This window comes from Ptiloglossa arizonensis, chromosome 14 (assembly GCF_051014685.1).
Source record: "Ptiloglossa arizonensis isolate GNS036 chromosome 14, iyPtiAriz1_principal, whole genome shotgun sequence".
Lineage (NCBI taxonomy): Eukaryota > Metazoa > Arthropoda > Insecta > Hymenoptera > Colletidae > Ptiloglossa > Ptiloglossa arizonensis.
The window spans coordinates 645,612-666,293 of record NC_135061.1 but is presented as its reverse complement, the minus strand read 5'-3'; positions in this window follow the sequence as shown (position 1 = coordinate 666,293).

The window sequence follows — 20,682 nt, the reverse complement described above, 5'->3', positions numbered from 1 at the left end:
TATACGTTATACGTTATAAGTTATACGTTATACGACATACGTTTTACGTTATACGTTATACGTTATACGTTATACGTTATACGTTATACGTTATACGTTATACGTTATACGTTATACGTTATACGTTATACGTTATACGTTAAACGTTATACGTTATACGTTATACGTTATACGTTATGCGTTATAGGTTATACGTTATACGTTACACGTTATACGTTTCACGTTACACGTTATACGTTATACGTTATACGTTATACGTTATACGTTATACGTTATACGTTATACGTTATACGTTATACGTTATACGTTATACGTTATACGTTATACGTTATACGTTATACGTTATACGTTATACGTCATACGTTATACGTTATACGTTATACGTTATACGTTATACGTTATACGTTATACGTTATACGTTATACAATATACGTTATTCGTTTCACGTTATACGTTATACGGTATAAGGCAATGCGTTATACGTTACACGTTATACGTTACACGTTATACGTTATACGTTATACAATATACGTTATTCGTTTCACGTTATACGTTATACGGTATAAGGCAATGCGTTATACGTTACACGTTATACGTTACACGTTATACGTTACACGTTATACGTTACACGTTATACGTTACACGTTATACGTTACACGTTATACGTTATGCGTCATGCGTCATTCGTTATACGCTATACGTTATACGTTATACGTTATACGTTATACGTTATACGTTATACGTTATACGTTATACGTTATACGTTATACGTTATACGTTATACGTTATACGTTATACGTTATACGTTATACGTTATACGTTATACGTTATACGTTATACGTTATACGTTATACGTTATGCGTTATACGTTATGCGTTATACGTTATGCGTTATACGTTATGCGTTATACGTTATGCGTTATACGTTATACGTTATACGTTATACGTTATACGTTATACGTTATACGTTATACGTTATACAATATACGTTATTCGTTTCACGTTATACGTTATACGGTATAAGGCAATGCGTTATACGTTACACGTTATACGTTACACGTTATACGTTATACGTTATACGTTATACGTTATACGTTATACGTTATACGTTATACGTTATACGTTATACGTTATACGTTATACGTTATACGTTATACGTTATACGTTATACGTTATACGTTATACGTTATACGTTATACGTTATAACATATGCTCTACACGTTACACGTTATATGTTATACGTTACACGTTATACGTTATGCGTCATGCGTCATACGTTATACGCTATACGTTATACGTTATACGTTATACGTTATACGTTATACGTTATACGTTATACGTTATACGTTATACGTTATACGTTATACGTTATACGTTATACGTTATACGTTATACGTTATACGTTATACGTTATACGTTATACGTTGTACGTTATACGTTGTACGTTATACGTTGTACGTTATACGTTGTACGTTGTACGTTGTACGTTGTACGTTGTACGTTGTACGTTATACGTTATACGTTATACCTTATACGTTATACGTTATACGTTATACGTTATACGTTATACGTTATACGTTATACGTTATACGTTATGCGTTATACGTTATGCGATATACGTTATGCGTTATACGTTATGCGTTATACGTTATGCGTTATACGTTATGCGTTATACGTTATACGTTATGCGTTATACGTTATACGTTATACGTTATACGTTATACGTTATACGTTATACGTTATACGTTATACGTTATACAATATACGTTATTCGTTTCACGTTATACGTTATACGGTATAAGGCAATGCGTTATACGTTACGCGTTATACGTTACACGTTATACGTTATACGTTATACGCTATACGTTATACGTTATACGTTATACGTTATACGTTATACGTTATACGTTATACGTTATACGTTATACGTTATACGTTATACGTTATACGTTATACGTTATACGTTATACGTTATACGTTATACGTTATACGTTATACGTTATAACATATGCTCTACACGTTACACGTTATACGTTATACGTTATACGTTATACGTTATACGTTATACGTTATACGTTATACGTTATACGTTATACGTTATACGTTATACGTTATACGTTATACGTTATACGTTATACGTTATACGTTATACGTTATACGTTATACGTTATACGTTATACGTTATACGTTATACGTTATACGTTATGCGTTATACGTTATGCGTTATACGTTATGCGTTATACGTTATGCGTTATACGTTATGCGTTATACGTTATGCGTTATACGTTATGCGTTATACGTTATGCGTTATACGTTATGCGTTATACGTTATGCGTTATACGTTATGCGTTATACGTTATGCGTTATACGTTATGCGTTATACGTTATGCGTTATACGTTATGCGTTATACGTTATGCGTTATACGTTATGCGTTATACGTTATGCGTTATACGTTATGCGTTATACGTTATGCGTTATACGATATACGTTATACGTTATACGTTATACGTTATACGTTATACGTTATACGTTATACAATATACGTTATTCGTTTCACGTTATACGTTATACGGTATAAGGCAATGCGTTATACGTTACACGTTATACGTTACACGTTATACGTTATGCGTCATGCGTCATACGTTATGCGTCATGCGTCATACGTTATACGCTATACGTTATACGTTATACGTTATACGTTATACGTTATACGTTATACGTTATACGTTATACGTTATACGTTATACGTTATACGTTATACGTTATACGTTATACGTTATACGTTATACGTTATACGTTATACGTTATACGTTATACGTTATACGTTATACGTTATACGTTATACGTTATACGTTATACGTTATACGTTATACGTTATACGTTATACGTTATACGTTATACGTTATACGTTATACGTTATACGTTATACGTTATACGTTATACGTTATACGTCATACGTTATACGTTATACGTTATACGTTATACGTTATACGTTATACGTTATACGTTATACGTTATACAATATACGTTATTCGTTTCACGTTATACGTTATACGGTATAAGGCAATGCGTTATACGTTACACGTTATACGTTACACGTTATACGTTATACGTTATACAATATACGTTATTCGTTTCACGTTATACGTTATACGGTATAAGGCAATGCGTTATACGTTACACGTTATACGTTACACGTTATACGTTACACGTTATACGTTACACGTTATACGTTACACGTTATACGTTACACGTTATACGTTATGCGTCATGCGTCATTCGTTATACGCTATACGTTATACGTTATACGTTATACGTTATACGTTATACGTTATACGTTATACGTTATACGTTATACGTTATACGTTATACGTTATACGTTATACGTTATACGTTATACGTTATACGTTATACGTTATACGTTATACGTTATACGTTATACGTTATACGTTATGCGTTATACGTTATGCGTTATACGTTATGCGTTATACGTTATACGTTATACGTTATACGTTATACGTTATACGTTATACGTTATACGTTATGCGTTATACGTTATACGTTATGCGTTATAGGTTATACGTTATACGTTACACGTTATACGTTTCACGTTACACGTTATACGTTATACGTTATACGTTATACGTTATACGTTATACGTTATACGTTATACGTTATACGTTATACGTTATACGTTATACGTTATACGTAATACGTTATACGTTATACGTTATACGTTATACGTCATACGTTATACGTTATACGTTATACGTTATACGTTATACGTTATACGTTATACGTTATACGTTATACAATATACGTTATTCGTTTCACGTTATACGTTATACGGTATAAGGCAATGCGTTATACGTTACACGTTATACGTTACACGTTATACGTTATACGTTATACAATATACGTTATTCGTTTCACGTTATACGTTATACGGTATAAGGCAATGCGTTATACGTTACACGTTATACGTTACACGTTATACGTTACACGTTATACGTTACACGTTATACGTTACACGTTATACGTTACACGTTATACGTTATGCGTCATGCGTCATTCGTTATACGCTATACGTTATACGTTATACGTTATACGTTATACGTTATACGTTATACGTTATACGTTATACGTTATACGTTATACGTTATACGTTATACGTTATACGTTATACGTTATACGTTATACGTTATACGTTATACGTTATACGTTATACGTTATACGTTATACGTTATGCGTTATACGTTATGCGTTATACGTTATGCGTTATACGTTATGCGTTATACGTTATGCGTTATACGTTATACGTTATACGTTATACGTTATACGTTATACGTTATACGTTATACGTTATACAATATACGTTATTCGTTTCACGTTATACGTTATACGGTATAAGGCAATGCGTTATACGTTACACGTTATACGTTACACGTTATACGTTATACGTTATACGTTATACGTTATACGTTATACGTTATACGTTATACGTTATACGTTATACGTTATACGTTATACGTTATACGTTATACGTTATACGTTATACGTTATACGTTATACGTTATACGTTATACGTTATACGTTATACGTTATAACATATGCTCTACACGTTACACGTTATATGTTATACGTTACACGTTATACGTTATGCGTCATGCGTCATACGTTATACGCTATACGTTATACGTTATACGTTATACGTTATACGTTATACGTTATACGTTATACGTTATACGTTATACGTTATACGTTATACGTTATACGTTATACGTTATACGTTATACGTTATACGTTATACGTTATACGTTATACGTTGTACGTTATACGTTGTACGTTATACGTTGTACGTTATACGTTGTACGTTGTACGTTGTACGTTGTACGTTGTACGTTGTACGTTATACGTTATACGTTATACCTTATACGTTATACGTTATACGTTATACGTTATACGTTATACGTTATACGTTATACGTTATACGTTATGCGTTATACGTTATGCGATATACGTTATGCGTTATACGTTATGCGTTATACGTTATGCGTTATACGTTATGCGTTATACGTTATACGTTATGCGTTATACGTTATACGTTATACGTTATACGTTATACGTTATACGTTATACGTTATACGTTATACGTTATACAATATACGTTATTCGTTTCACGTTATACGTTATACGGTATAAGGCAATGCGTTATACGTTACGCGTTATACGTTACACGTTATACGTTATACGTTATACGCTATACGTTATACGTTATACGTTATACGTTATACGTTATACGTTATACGTTATACGTTATACGTTATACGTTATACGTTATACGTTATACGTTATACGTTATACGTTATACGTTATACGTTATACGTTATACGTTATACGTTATACGTTATAACATATGCTCTACACGTTACACGTTATACGTTATACGTTATACGTTATACGTTATACGTTATACGTTATACGTTATACGTTATACGTTATACGTTATACGTTATACGTTATACGTTATACGTTATACGTTATACGTTATACGTTATACGTTATACGTTATACGTTATACGTTATGCGTTATACGTTATGCGTTATACGTTATGCGTTATACGTTATGCGTTATACGTTATGCGTTATACGTTATGCGTTATACGTTATGCGTTATACGTTATGCGTTATACGTTATGCGTTATACGTTATGCGTTATACGTTATGCGTTATACGTTATGCGTTATACGTTATGCGTTATACGTTATGCGTTATACGTTATGCGTTATACGTTATGCGTTATACGTTATGCGTTATACGTTATGCGTTATACGTTATGCGTTATACGTTATGCGTTATACGATATACGTTATACGTTATACGTTATACGTTATACGTTATACGTTATACGTTATACAATATACGTTATTCGTTTCACGTTATACGTTATACGGTATAAGGCAATGCGTTATACGTTACACGTTATACGTTACACGTTATACGTTATGCGTCATGCGTCATACGTTATGCGTCATGCGTCATACGTTATACGCTATACGTTATACGTTATACGTTATACGTTATACGTTATACGTTATACGTTATACGTTATACGTTATACGTTATACGTTATACGTTATACGTTATACGTTATACGTTATACGTTATACGTTATACGTTATACGTTATACGTTATACGTTATACGTTATACGTTATACGTTATACGTTATACGTTATACGTTATACGTTATACGTTATACGTTATACGTTATACGTTATACGTTATACGTTATACGTTATACGTTATACGTTATACGTCATACGTTATACGTTATACGTTATACGTTATACGTTATACGTTATACGTTATACGTTATACGTTATACAATATACGTTATTCGTTTCACGTTATACGTTATACGGTATAAGGCAATGCGTTATACGTTACACGTTATACGTTACACGTTATACGTTATACGTTATACAATATACGTTATTCGTTTCACGTTATACGTTATACGGTATAAGGCAATGCGTTATACGTTACACGTTATACGTTACACGTTATACGTTACACGTTATACGTTACACGTTATACGTTACACGTTATACGTTACACGTTATACGTTACACGTTATACGTTATGCGTCATGCGTCATTCGTTATACGCTATACGTTATACGTTATACGTTATACGTTATACGTTATACGTTATACGTTATACGTTATACGTTATACGTTATACGTTATACGTTATACGTTATACGTTATACGTTATACGTTATACGTTATACGTTATACGTTATACGTTATACGTTATACGTTATACGTTATACGTTATGCGTTATACGTTATGCGTTATACGTTATGCGTTATACGTTATGCGTTATACGTTATGCGTTATACGTTATGCGTTATACGTTATACGTTATACGTTATACGTTATACGTTATACGTTATACGTTATACGTTATACAATATACGTTATTCGTTTCACGTTATACGTTATACGGTATAAGGCAATGCGTTATACGTTACACGTTATACGTTACACGTTATACGTTATACGTTATACGTTATACGTTATACGTTATACGTTATACGTTATACGTTATACGTTATACGTTATACGTTATACGTTATACGTTATACGTTATACGTTATACGTTATACGTTATACGTTATACGTTATACGTTATACGTTATACGTTATAACATATGCTCTACACGTTACACGTTATATGTTATACGTTACACGTTATACGTTATGCGTCATGCGTCATACGTTATACGCTATACGTTATACGTTATACGTTATACGTTATACGTTATACGTTATACGTTATACGTTATACGTTATACGTTATACGTTATACGTTATACGTTATACGTTATACGTTATACGTTATACGTTATACGTTATACGTTATACGTTGTACGTTATACGTTGTACGTTATACGTTGTACGTTATACGTTGTACGTTGTACGTTGTACGTTGTACGTTGTACGTTGTACGTTATACGTTATACGTTATACGTTATACGTTATACAATATACGTTATTCGTTTCACGTTATACGTTATACGGTATAAGGCAATGCGTTATACGTTACGCGTTATACGTTACACGTTATACGTTATACGTTATACGCTATACGTTATACGTTATACGTTATACGTTATACGTTATACGTTATACGTTATACGTTATACGTTATACGTTATACGTTATACGTTATACGTTATACGTTATACGTTATACGTTATACGTTATACGTTATACGTTATACGTTATACGTTATACGTTATAACATATGCTCTACACGTTACACGTTATACGTTATACGTTATACGTTATACGTTATACGTTATACGTTATACGTTATACGTTATACGTTATACGTTATACGTTATACGTTATACGTTATACGTTATACGTTATACGTTATACGTTATACGTTATACGTTATACGTTATACGTTATACGTTATACGTTATTCGTTATACGTTATGCGTTATACGTTATGCGTTATACGTTATGCGTTATACGTTATGCGTTATACGTTATGCGTTATACGTTATGCGTTATACGTTATGCGTTATACGTTATGCGTTATACGTTATGCGTTATACGTTATGCGTTATACGTTATGCGTTATACGTTATGCGTTATACGTTATGCGATATACGTTATGCGTTATACGTTATGCGTTATACGTTATGCGTTATACGTTATGCGTTATACGTTATGCGTTATACGTTATGCGTTATACGATATACGTTATACGTTATACGTTATACGTTATACGTTATACGTTATACGTTATACGTTATACAATATACGTTATTCGTTTCACGTTATACGTTATACGGTATAAGGCAATGCGTTATACGTTACACGTTATACGTTACACGTTATACGTTATGCGTCATGCGTCATACGTTATGCGTCATGCGTCATACGTTATACGCTATACGTTATACGTTATACGTTATACGTTATACGTTATACGTTATACGTTATACGTTATACGTTATACGTTATACGTTATACGTTATACGTTATACGTTATACGTTATACGTTATACGTTATACGTTATACGTTATACGTTATACGTTATACGTTATACGTTATACGTTATACGTTATACGTTATACGTTATACGTTATACGTTATACGTTATACGTTATACGTTATACGTTATACGTTATACGTTATACGTTATACGTTATACGTTATACGTTATACGTTATACGTTATACGTTATACGTTATACGTTATACGTTATACGTTATACGTTATACGTTATACGTTATACGTTATACGTTATACGTTATACGTTATACGTTATACGTTATACGTTATTCGTTATACGTTATACGTTCTACGTTATACGTTATACGTTATACGTTATACGTTATACGTTATACGTTATACGTTATACGTTATACGTTATACGTTATACGTTATACGTTATACGTTATACGTTATACGTTATACGTTATACGTTATACGTTATACGTTATACGTTATACGTTATACGTTATACGTTATACGTTATACGTTATACGTTATACGTTATACGTTATACGTTATACGTTATACGTTATACGTTATACGTTATACGTTATACGTTATACGTTATACGTTATACGTTATACGTTATACGTTATACGTTATACGTTATAACATATGCTCTACACGTTACACGTTATACGTTATACGTTATACGTTATACGTTATACGTTATACGTTATACGTTATACGTTATACGTTATACGTTATACGTTATACGTTATACGTTATACGTTATACGTTATACGTTATACGTTATACGTTATACGTTATACGTTATACGTTATACGTTATACGTTATACGTTATACGTTATACGTTATACGTTATGCGTTATACGTTATGCGTTATACGTTATGCGTTATACGTTATGCGTTATACGTTATGCGTTATACGTTATGCGTTATACGTTATGCGTTATACGTTATGCGTTATTCGTTATGCGTTATACGTTATGCGTTATACGTTATGCGTTATACGTTATGCGTTATACGTTATGCGTTATACGTTATGCGTTATACGATATACGTTATACGTTATACGTTATACGTTATACGTTATACGTTATACGTTATACAATATACGTTATTCGTTTCACGTTATACGTTATACGGTATAAGGCAATGCGTTATACGTTACACGTTATACGTTACACGTTATACGTTATGCGTCATGCGTCATACGTTATACGCTATACGTTATACGTTATACGTTATACGTTATACGTTATACGTTATACGTTATACGTTATACGTTATACGTTATACGTTATACGTTATACGTTATACGTTATACGTTATACGTTATACGTTATACGTTATACGTTATACGTTATACGTTATACGTTATACGTTATACGTTATACGTTATACGTTATACGTTATACGTTATACGTTATACGTTATACGTTATACGTTATACGTTATACGTTATACGTTATACGTTATACGTTATACGTTATACGTTATACGTTATACGTTATACGTTATACGTTATACGTTATACGTTATACGTTATACGTTATACGTTCTACGTTATACGTTCTACGTTATACGTTATACGTTCTACGTTATACGTTATACGTTATACGTTGTACGTTATACGTTGTACGTTATACGTTGTACGTTATACGTTGTACGTTATACGTTGTACGTTATACGTTGTACGTTGTACGTTGTACGTTATACGTTGTACGTTGTACGTTGTACGTTGTACGTTGTACGTTATACGTTGTACGTTATACGTTGTACGTTATACGTTGTACGTTATACGTTGTACGTTGTACGTTATACGTTATACGTTATACGTTATACGTTATTCGTTTCACGTTATACGTTATACGGTATAAGGCAATGCGTTATACGTTACACGTTATACGTTACACGTTATACGTTATGCGTCATGCGTCATACGTTATACGCTATACGTTATACGTTATACGTTATACGTTATACGTTATACGTTATACGTTATACGTTATACGTTATACGTTATACGTTATACGTTATACGTTATACGTTATACGTTATACGTTATACGTTATACGTTATACGTTATACGTTATACGTTATACGTTATACGTTATACGTTATACGTTATACGTTATACGTTATACGTTATACGTTATACGTTATACGTTATACGTTATATGTTGTACGTTATACGTTGTACGTTATACGTTGTACGTTGTACGTTGTACGTTATACGCTACACGTTGAACGTTATACGTTACACGTTATACGTTATACGTTATACGTTATACAATATGCTCTACACGTTACACGTTATACGTTATACGTTATACGTTATACAATATGCTCTACACGTTACACGTTATACGTTCTACGTATTACGTTATATGTTGTACCTTATATGTTATACGTTATACGTTTTACGTTATACGTTATACGTTATACGTTATACGTTATACGTCATCCGTTATACCTTATACGTAATACGTTATACGTTATACATGTTACGTCATCCGTTATAACTTATACGTAATACGTTATACGTTATACGTTATCCGTTATTGGTTATACGTTATACGTTATACGTTATACGTTATACGTTATACATTATACGTTATACGTTATACGTTATACGTTATACGTTATACGTTATACGTTATACGTTATACGTTATACGTTATACGTTATACGTTATACGTTATACGTTATACGTTATACGTTATACGTTATACGTTATACGTTATACGTTATACGTTATACGTTATACGTTATACGTTATACGTTATACGTTCTACGTTATACGTTCTACGTTATACGTTATACGTTCTACGTTATACGTTCTACGTTATACGTTGTACGTTATACGTTGTACGTTATACGTTGTACGTTATACGTTGTACGTTATACGTTGTACGTTATACGTTGTACGTTATACGTTGTACGTTATACGTTGTACGTTATACGTTGTACGTTGTACGTTGTACGTTATACGTTGTACGTTGTACGTTGTACGTTGTACGTTGTACGTTATACGTTGTACGTTATACGTTGTACGTTATACGTTGTACGTTATACGTTGTACGTTGTACGTTGTACGTTATACGTTGTACGTTATACGTTATACGTTATACGTTATACGTTATACGTTATACGTTATACGTTATACGTTATACGTTATACGTTATTCGTTTCACGTTATACGTTATACGGTATAAGGCAATGCGTTATACGTTACACGTTATACTTTACACGTTATACGTTATGCGTCATGCGTCATACGTTATACGCTATACGTTATACGTTATACGTTATACGTTATACGTTATACGTTATACGTTATACGTTATACGTTATACGTTATACGTTATACGTTATACGTTATACGTTATACGTTATACGTTATACGTTATACGTTATACGTTATACGTTATACGTTATACGTTATACGTTATACGTTATACGTTATACGTTATACGTTATACGTTATACGTTATACGTTATACGTTATACGTTATACGTTATACGTTATACGTTATACGTTATACGTTATACGTTATACGTTATATGTTGTACGTTATACGTTGTACGTTATACGTTGTACGTTGTACGTTGTACGTTATACGCTACACGTTGAACGTTATACGTTACACGTTATACGTTATACGTTATACGTTATACAATATGCTCTACACGTTACACGTTATACGTTATACGTTATACGTTATACAATATGCTCTACACGTTACACGTTATACGTTCTACGTATTACGTTATATGTTGTACCTTATATGTTATACGTTATACGTTTTACGTTATACGTTATACGTTATACGTTATACGTTATACGTCATCCGTTATACCTTATACGTAATACGTTATACGTTATACATGTTACGTCATCCGTTATAACTTATACGTAATACGTTATACGTTATACGTTATCCGTTATTGGTTATACGTTATACGTTATACGTTATACGTTATACGTTATACGTTATACATTATACGTTATACGTTATACGTTATACGTTATACGTTATACGTTATACGTTATACGTTATACGTTATACGTTATACGTTATACGTTATACGTTATACGTTATACGTTATACGTTATACGTTATACGTTATACGTTATACGTTATACGTTATACGTTATACGTTATACGTTATACGTTATACGTTATACGTTCTACGTTATACGTTCTACGTTATACGTTATACGTTCTACGTTATACGTTCTACGTTATACGTTGTACGTTATACGTTGTACGTTATACGTTGTACGTTATACGTTGTACGTTATACGTTGTACGTTATACGTTGTACGTTGTACGTTGTACGTTATACGTTGTACGTTGTACGTTGTACGTTGTACGTTGTACGTTATACGTTGTACGTTATACGTTGTACGTTATACGTTGTACGTTATACGTTGTACGTTGTACGTTGTACGTTATACGTTGTACGTTATACGTTATACGTTATACGTTATACGTTATACGTTATACGTTATACGTTATACGTTATACGTTATTCGTTTCACGTTATACGTTATACGGTATAAGGCAATGCGTTATACGTTACACGTTATACGTTACACGTTATACGTTATGCGTCATGCGTCATACGTTATACGCTATACGTTATACGTTATACGTTATACGTTATACGTTATACGTTATACGTTATACGTTATACGTTATACGTTATACGTTATACGTTATACGTTATACGTTATACGTTATACGTTATACGTTATACGTTATACGTTATACGTTATACGTTATACGTTATACGTTATACGTTATACGTTATACGTTATACGTTATACGTTATACGTTATACGTTATACGTTATATGTTGTACGTTATACGTTGTACGTTATACGTTGTACGTTGTACGTTGTACGTTATACGCTACACGTTGAACGTTATACGTTACACGTTATACGTTATACGTTATACGTTATACAATATGCTCTACACGTTACACGTTATACGTTATACGTTATACGTTATACAATATGCTCTACACGTTACACGTTATACGTTCTACGTATTACGTTATATGTTGTACCTTATATGTTATACGTTATACGTTTTACGTTATACGTTATACGTTATACGTTATACGTTATACGTCATCCGTTATACCTTATACGTAATACGTTATACGTTATACATGTTACGTCATCCGTTATAACTTATACGTAATACGTTATACGTTATACGTTATCCGTTATTGGTTATACGTTATACGTTATACGTTATACGTTATACGTTATACGTTATACATTATACGTTATACGTTATACGTTATACGTTATACGTTATACGTTATACGTTATACGTTATACGTTATACGTTATACGTTATACGTTATACGTTATACGTTATACGTTATACGTTATACGTTATACGTTATACGTTATACGTTATACGTTATACGTCATCCGTTATAACTTATACGTAATACGTTATACGTTATACGTTATCCGTTATTGGTTATACGTTATACGTTATACGTTATACGTTATACGTTATACGTTATACATTATACGTTATACGTTATACGTTATACGTTATACGTTATACGTTATACGTTATACGTTATACGTTATACGTTATACGTTATACGTTATACGTTATACGTTATACGTTATACGTTATACGTTATACGTTATACGTTATACGTTATACGTTATACGTTATACGTTATACGTTATACGTTATACGTTATACGTTATACGTTATACGTTATATGTTATACGTTATACGTTATACGTTAAACGTTATACGTTATACGTTATACGTTATACGTTATCCGTTATAGGTTATACGTTATACGATATGCGTTATACGTTATACGTTATACGTTATACATTATACGTTATACGTTATACGTTATACGTTATACGTTATCCGTTATAGGTTATACGTTATACGTTATGCGTTATACGTTATACGTTATACGTTATACGTTATACGTTATACGTTATACGCTATACGTTATACGTTATACGTTATACGTTATACATTATTCGTTATACGTTATACGTTATACGTTATACGTTATACGTTATACGTTATACGTTTTACGTTATACGCTACACGTTGAACGTTATACGTTATACGTTATACGTTATACGTTATACGTTATACGTTATACGTTATACGTTATACGTTATACGTTATACGTTATACGTTATACGTTATACGTTATACGTTATACGCTATACGTTATACGTTATACGTTATACGTTATACATTATTCGTTATACGTTATACGTTATACGTTATACGTTATACGACATACGTTTTACGTTATACGCTACACGTTGAACGTTATACGTTACACGTTATACGTTATACGTTATACGTTATACAATATGCTCTACACGTTACACGTTATACGTTATACGTTATACGTTATAACATATGCTCTACACGTTACACGTTATACGTTATACGTTATACGTTATACGTTATACGTTATACGTTATACGTTATACGTTATGCGTTATACGTTATACGTTATACGTTATACATTATACGTTATACGTTATACGTTATACGTTATACGTTATACGTTATACGTTATACGTTATACGTTATACGTTATGCGTTATACGTTATACGTTATACGTTATACATTATACGTTATACGTTATACGTTATACGTTATACGTTATACGTTATACGTTATACGTTATACGTTATACGTTATACGTTATACGTTATACGTTATACGTTATACGTTATACGTTATACGTTATACGTTATACGTTATACGTTATACGTTATACGTTATACGTTATACGTTATACGTTATCCGTTATAGGTTATACGTTATACGTTATACGTTTTACGTTATACGTTATACGTTATACATTATACGTTATACGTTATACGTTATACGTTATCCGTTATAGGTTATACGTTATACGTTATACGTTATACGTTCTACGTTATACGTTATACGTTATACGTTATACGTTATACGTTATACGTTATACGTTATACGTTATACGTTATACGTTATACGTTATACGTTATACGTTATACGTTATACGTTATACGTTATACGTTATACGTTATACGTTATCCGTTATAGGTTATACGTTATACGTTATACGTTATACGTTATACGTTATACGTTATACATTATACGTTATACGTTATACGTTATACGTTATACGTTATACGTTATACGTTATACGTTATACGTTATACGCTATACGTTATACGTTATACGTTATACGTTATACGTTATACGTTATACGTTATACGTTATACGTTATACGTTATACGTTATACGTTATACGTTATACGTTATACGTTATACGCTATACGTTATACGTTATACGTTATACGTTATACATTATTCGTTATACGTTATACGTTATACGTAATACGTTATACGACATACGTTTTACGTTATACGCTACACGTTGAACGTTATACGTTACACGTTATACGTTATACGTTATACGTTATACAATATTCTCTACACGTTACACGTTATACAATATGCTCTACACGTTACACGTTATACGTTATACGTTATACGTTATAACATATGCTCTACACGTTACACGTTATACGTTATACGTTATACGTTATACGTTATACGTTATACGTTATACGTTATACGTTATGCGTTATACGTTATACGTTATACGTTATACGTTATACGTTATACGTTATACGTTATACGTTATACGTTATACGTTATACGTTATACGTTATACGTTATACGTTATACGTTATACGTTATACATTATACGTTATACGTTATACGTTATACGTTAAACGTTATGCGTTATACGTTATGCGTTATACGTTATGCGTTATACGTTATGCGTTATACGTTATGCGTTTTACGTTATGCGTTATACGTTATGCGTTATACGTTATACGTTATACGTTATACGTTATACGTTATACGTTATACGTTATACGTTATACGTTATACGTTAAACGTTATACGTTATACGTTATACGTTATACGTTATCCGTTATAGGTTATACGTTATACGTTATACGTTATACGTTATACGTTATACGTTATACGTTATACGTTATACGTTATACGTTATACGTTATACGTTATACGTTATACGTTATACGTTATACGTTATACGTTATACGTTATACGTTATACGTTACACGTTACACGTTATACGTTATACGTTATACAATATTCTCTACACGTTACACGTTATACAATATGCTCTACACGTTACATGTTATACGTTATACGTTATACGTTATACGTTATACGTTATACGTTATACGTTATACGTTATACGTTATACGTTATACGTTATACGCTATACGTTATACGTTATACGTTATACGTTATACGTTATACGTTATACGTTATACGTTATACGTTATACGTTATACGTTATACGTTATACGTTATACGTTATACGTTATACGTTATACGTTAAACGTTATACGTTATACGTTATACGTTATACGTTATCCGTTATAGGTTATACGTTATATGTTACACGTTATACGTTATACGTTATACGTTATACATTATACGTTATACGTTAAACGTTATACGTTATACGTTATACGTTATACGTTATACGTTATACGTTATACGTTATACGTTATACGTTACACGTTATACGTTATACGTTATACGTTATAACATATGCTCTACACGTTACACGTTATACGTTATACGTTATACGTTATACGTTATACGTTATACGTTATACGTTATACGTTATGCGTTATACGTTATACGTTATACGTTATACGTTATACGTTATACGTTATACGTTATACGTTATACGTTATACGTTATACGTTATACGTTATACGTTATACGTTATACGTTATACGTTATACATTATACGTTATACGTTATACGTTATACGTTAAACGTTATGCGTTATACGTTATGCGTTATACGTTATGCGTTATACGTTATGCGTTATACGTTATGCGTTTTACGTTATGCGTTATACGTTATGCGTTATACGTTATACGTTATACGTTATACGTTATACGTTATACGTTATACGTTATACGTTATACGTTAAACGTTATACGTTATACGTTATACGTTATACGTTATCCGTTATAGGTTATACGTTATACGTTATACGTTATACGTTATACGTTATACGTTATACGTTATACGTTATACGTTATACGATATACGTTATACGTTATACGTTATACGTTATACGTTATACGTTATACGTTACACGTTACACGTTATACGTTATACGTTATACAATATTCTCTACACGTTATACGTTATACGTTACACGTTACACGTTATACGTTATACGTTATACAATATTCTCTACACGTTACACGTTATACAATATGCTCTACACGTTACACGTTATACGTTATACGTTATACGTTATACGTTATACGTTATACGTTATACGTTATACGTTATACGTTATACGTTATACGTTATACGCTATACGTTATACGTTATACGTTATACGTTATACGTTATACGTTATACGTTATACGTTATACGTTAAACGTTATACGTTATACGTTATACGTTATACGTTATCCGTTATAGGTTATACGTTATACGTTACACGTTATACGTTATACGTTATACGTTATACATTATACGTTATACGTTATACGTTATACGTTATACGTTATACGTTATACGTTATACGTTATACGTTATACGTTATACGTTATACGTTATACGTTATACGTTATACGTTATACGTTATACGTTATATGTTATACGTTATACGCTATACGTTATGCGTTATACGTTATACGTTATACATTATTCGTTATACGTTATACGTTATACGTTATACGTTATACGACATACGTTTTACGTTATACGCTACACGTTGAACGTTATACGTTATACGTTATACGTTATACGTTATACGTTATACGTTATACGTTATACGTTATACGTTATACGTTATACGTTATACGTTATACGTTATACGTTATACGTTATACGTTATACGTTATACGTTATACAATATGCTCTACACGTTACACGTTATACGTTATACGTTATACGTTATAACATATGCTCTACACGTTACAGTTATACGTTATACGTTATACGTTATACGTTATACGTTATACGTTATACGTTATACGTTATACGTTATACGCTATACGTTATACGTTATACGTTATACATTATTCGTTATACGTTATACGTTATACGTTATACGTTATACGACATACGTTTTACGTTATACGCTACACGTTGAACGTTATACGTTACACGTTATACGTTATACGTTATACGTTGTACGTTATACAATATGCTCTACACGTTACACGTTATACGTTATACGTTATAACATATGCTCTACACGTTACACGTTATACGTTATACGTTATACGTTATACGTTATACGTTATACGTTATACGTTATACGTTATGCGTTATACGTTATACGTTATACGTTATACGTTATACGTTATACGTTATACGTTATACGTTATACGTTATACGTTATACGTTATACGTTATACGTTATACGTTATACGTTATACGTTATACGTTATACGTTATACGTTATACGTTATACGTTATACGTTATACGTTATACGTTATACGTTATACGTTATACGTTATACGTTATACGTTATACGTTATACGTTATACGTTATACGTTGTACGTTATACGTTATACGTTCTACGTTATACGTTGTACGTTATACGTTGTACGTTATACGTTGTACGTTATACGTTATACGTTATACGTTATACGTTATACATTATTCGTTATACGTTATACGTTATACGTTATACGTTATACGACATACGTTTTACGTTATACGCTACACGTTGAACGTTATACGTTACACGTTATACGTTATACGTTATACGTTGTACGTTATACAATATGCTCTACACGTTACACGGTATACGTTATACGTTATACGTTATAACATATGCTCTACACGTTACACTTTATACGTTATACGTTATACGTTATACGTTATACGTTATACGTTATACGTTATACGTTATACGTTATACGTTATACGTTATACGTTATACGTTATACGTTATACGTTATACGTTATACGTTATACGTTATACGTTATACGTTATACGTTATACGTTGTACGTTATACGTTATACGTTCTACGTTATACGTTGTACGTTATACGTTGTACGTTATACGTTGTACGTTATACGTTGTACGTTATACGTTGTACGTTATACGTTGTACGTTGTACGTTGTACGTTATACGTTGTACGTTGTACGTTGTACGTTATACGTTGTACGTTGTACGTTGTACGTTATACGTTGTACGTTGTACGTTGTACGTTATACGTTGTACGTTATACGTTATACGCTATACGTTATACGTTATACGTTATACGTTATACGTTATACGTTATACGTTATACGTTATACGTTATACGTTATACGTTATACGTTATACGTTATACGTTAAACGTTATACGTTATACGTTATGCGTTATACGTTATGCGTTATACGTTATGCGTTATACGTTATGCGTTATACGTTATGCGTTAGACGTTATGCGTTATACGTTATACGTTATACGTTATACGTTATACGTTATACGTTATACGTTATACGTTATACGTTATACGTTATATGTTATACAATATACGTTATTCGTTTCACGTTATACGTTATACGGTATAAGGCAATGCGTTATACGTTACACGTTATACGTTACACGTTATACGTTATGCGTCATGCGTCATACGTTATACGCTATACGTTATACGTTATACGTTATACGTTATACGTTATACGTTATACGTTATACGTTATACGTTATACGTTATACGTTATACGTTATACGTTCTACGTTATACGTTTTACGTTATACGTTGTACGTTATACGTTGTACGTTATACGTTGTACGTTATACGTTGTACGTTATACGTTGTACGTTATACGTTGTACGTTGTACGTTGTACGTTATACGTTGTACGTTGTACGTTGTACGTTGTACGTTGTACGTTATACGTTGTACGTTATACGTTGTACGTTATACGTTGTACGTTATACGTTGTACGTTGTACGTTGTACGTTATACGTTGTACGTTATACGTTATACGTTATACGTTATACGTTATACGTTATACGTTATACGTTATA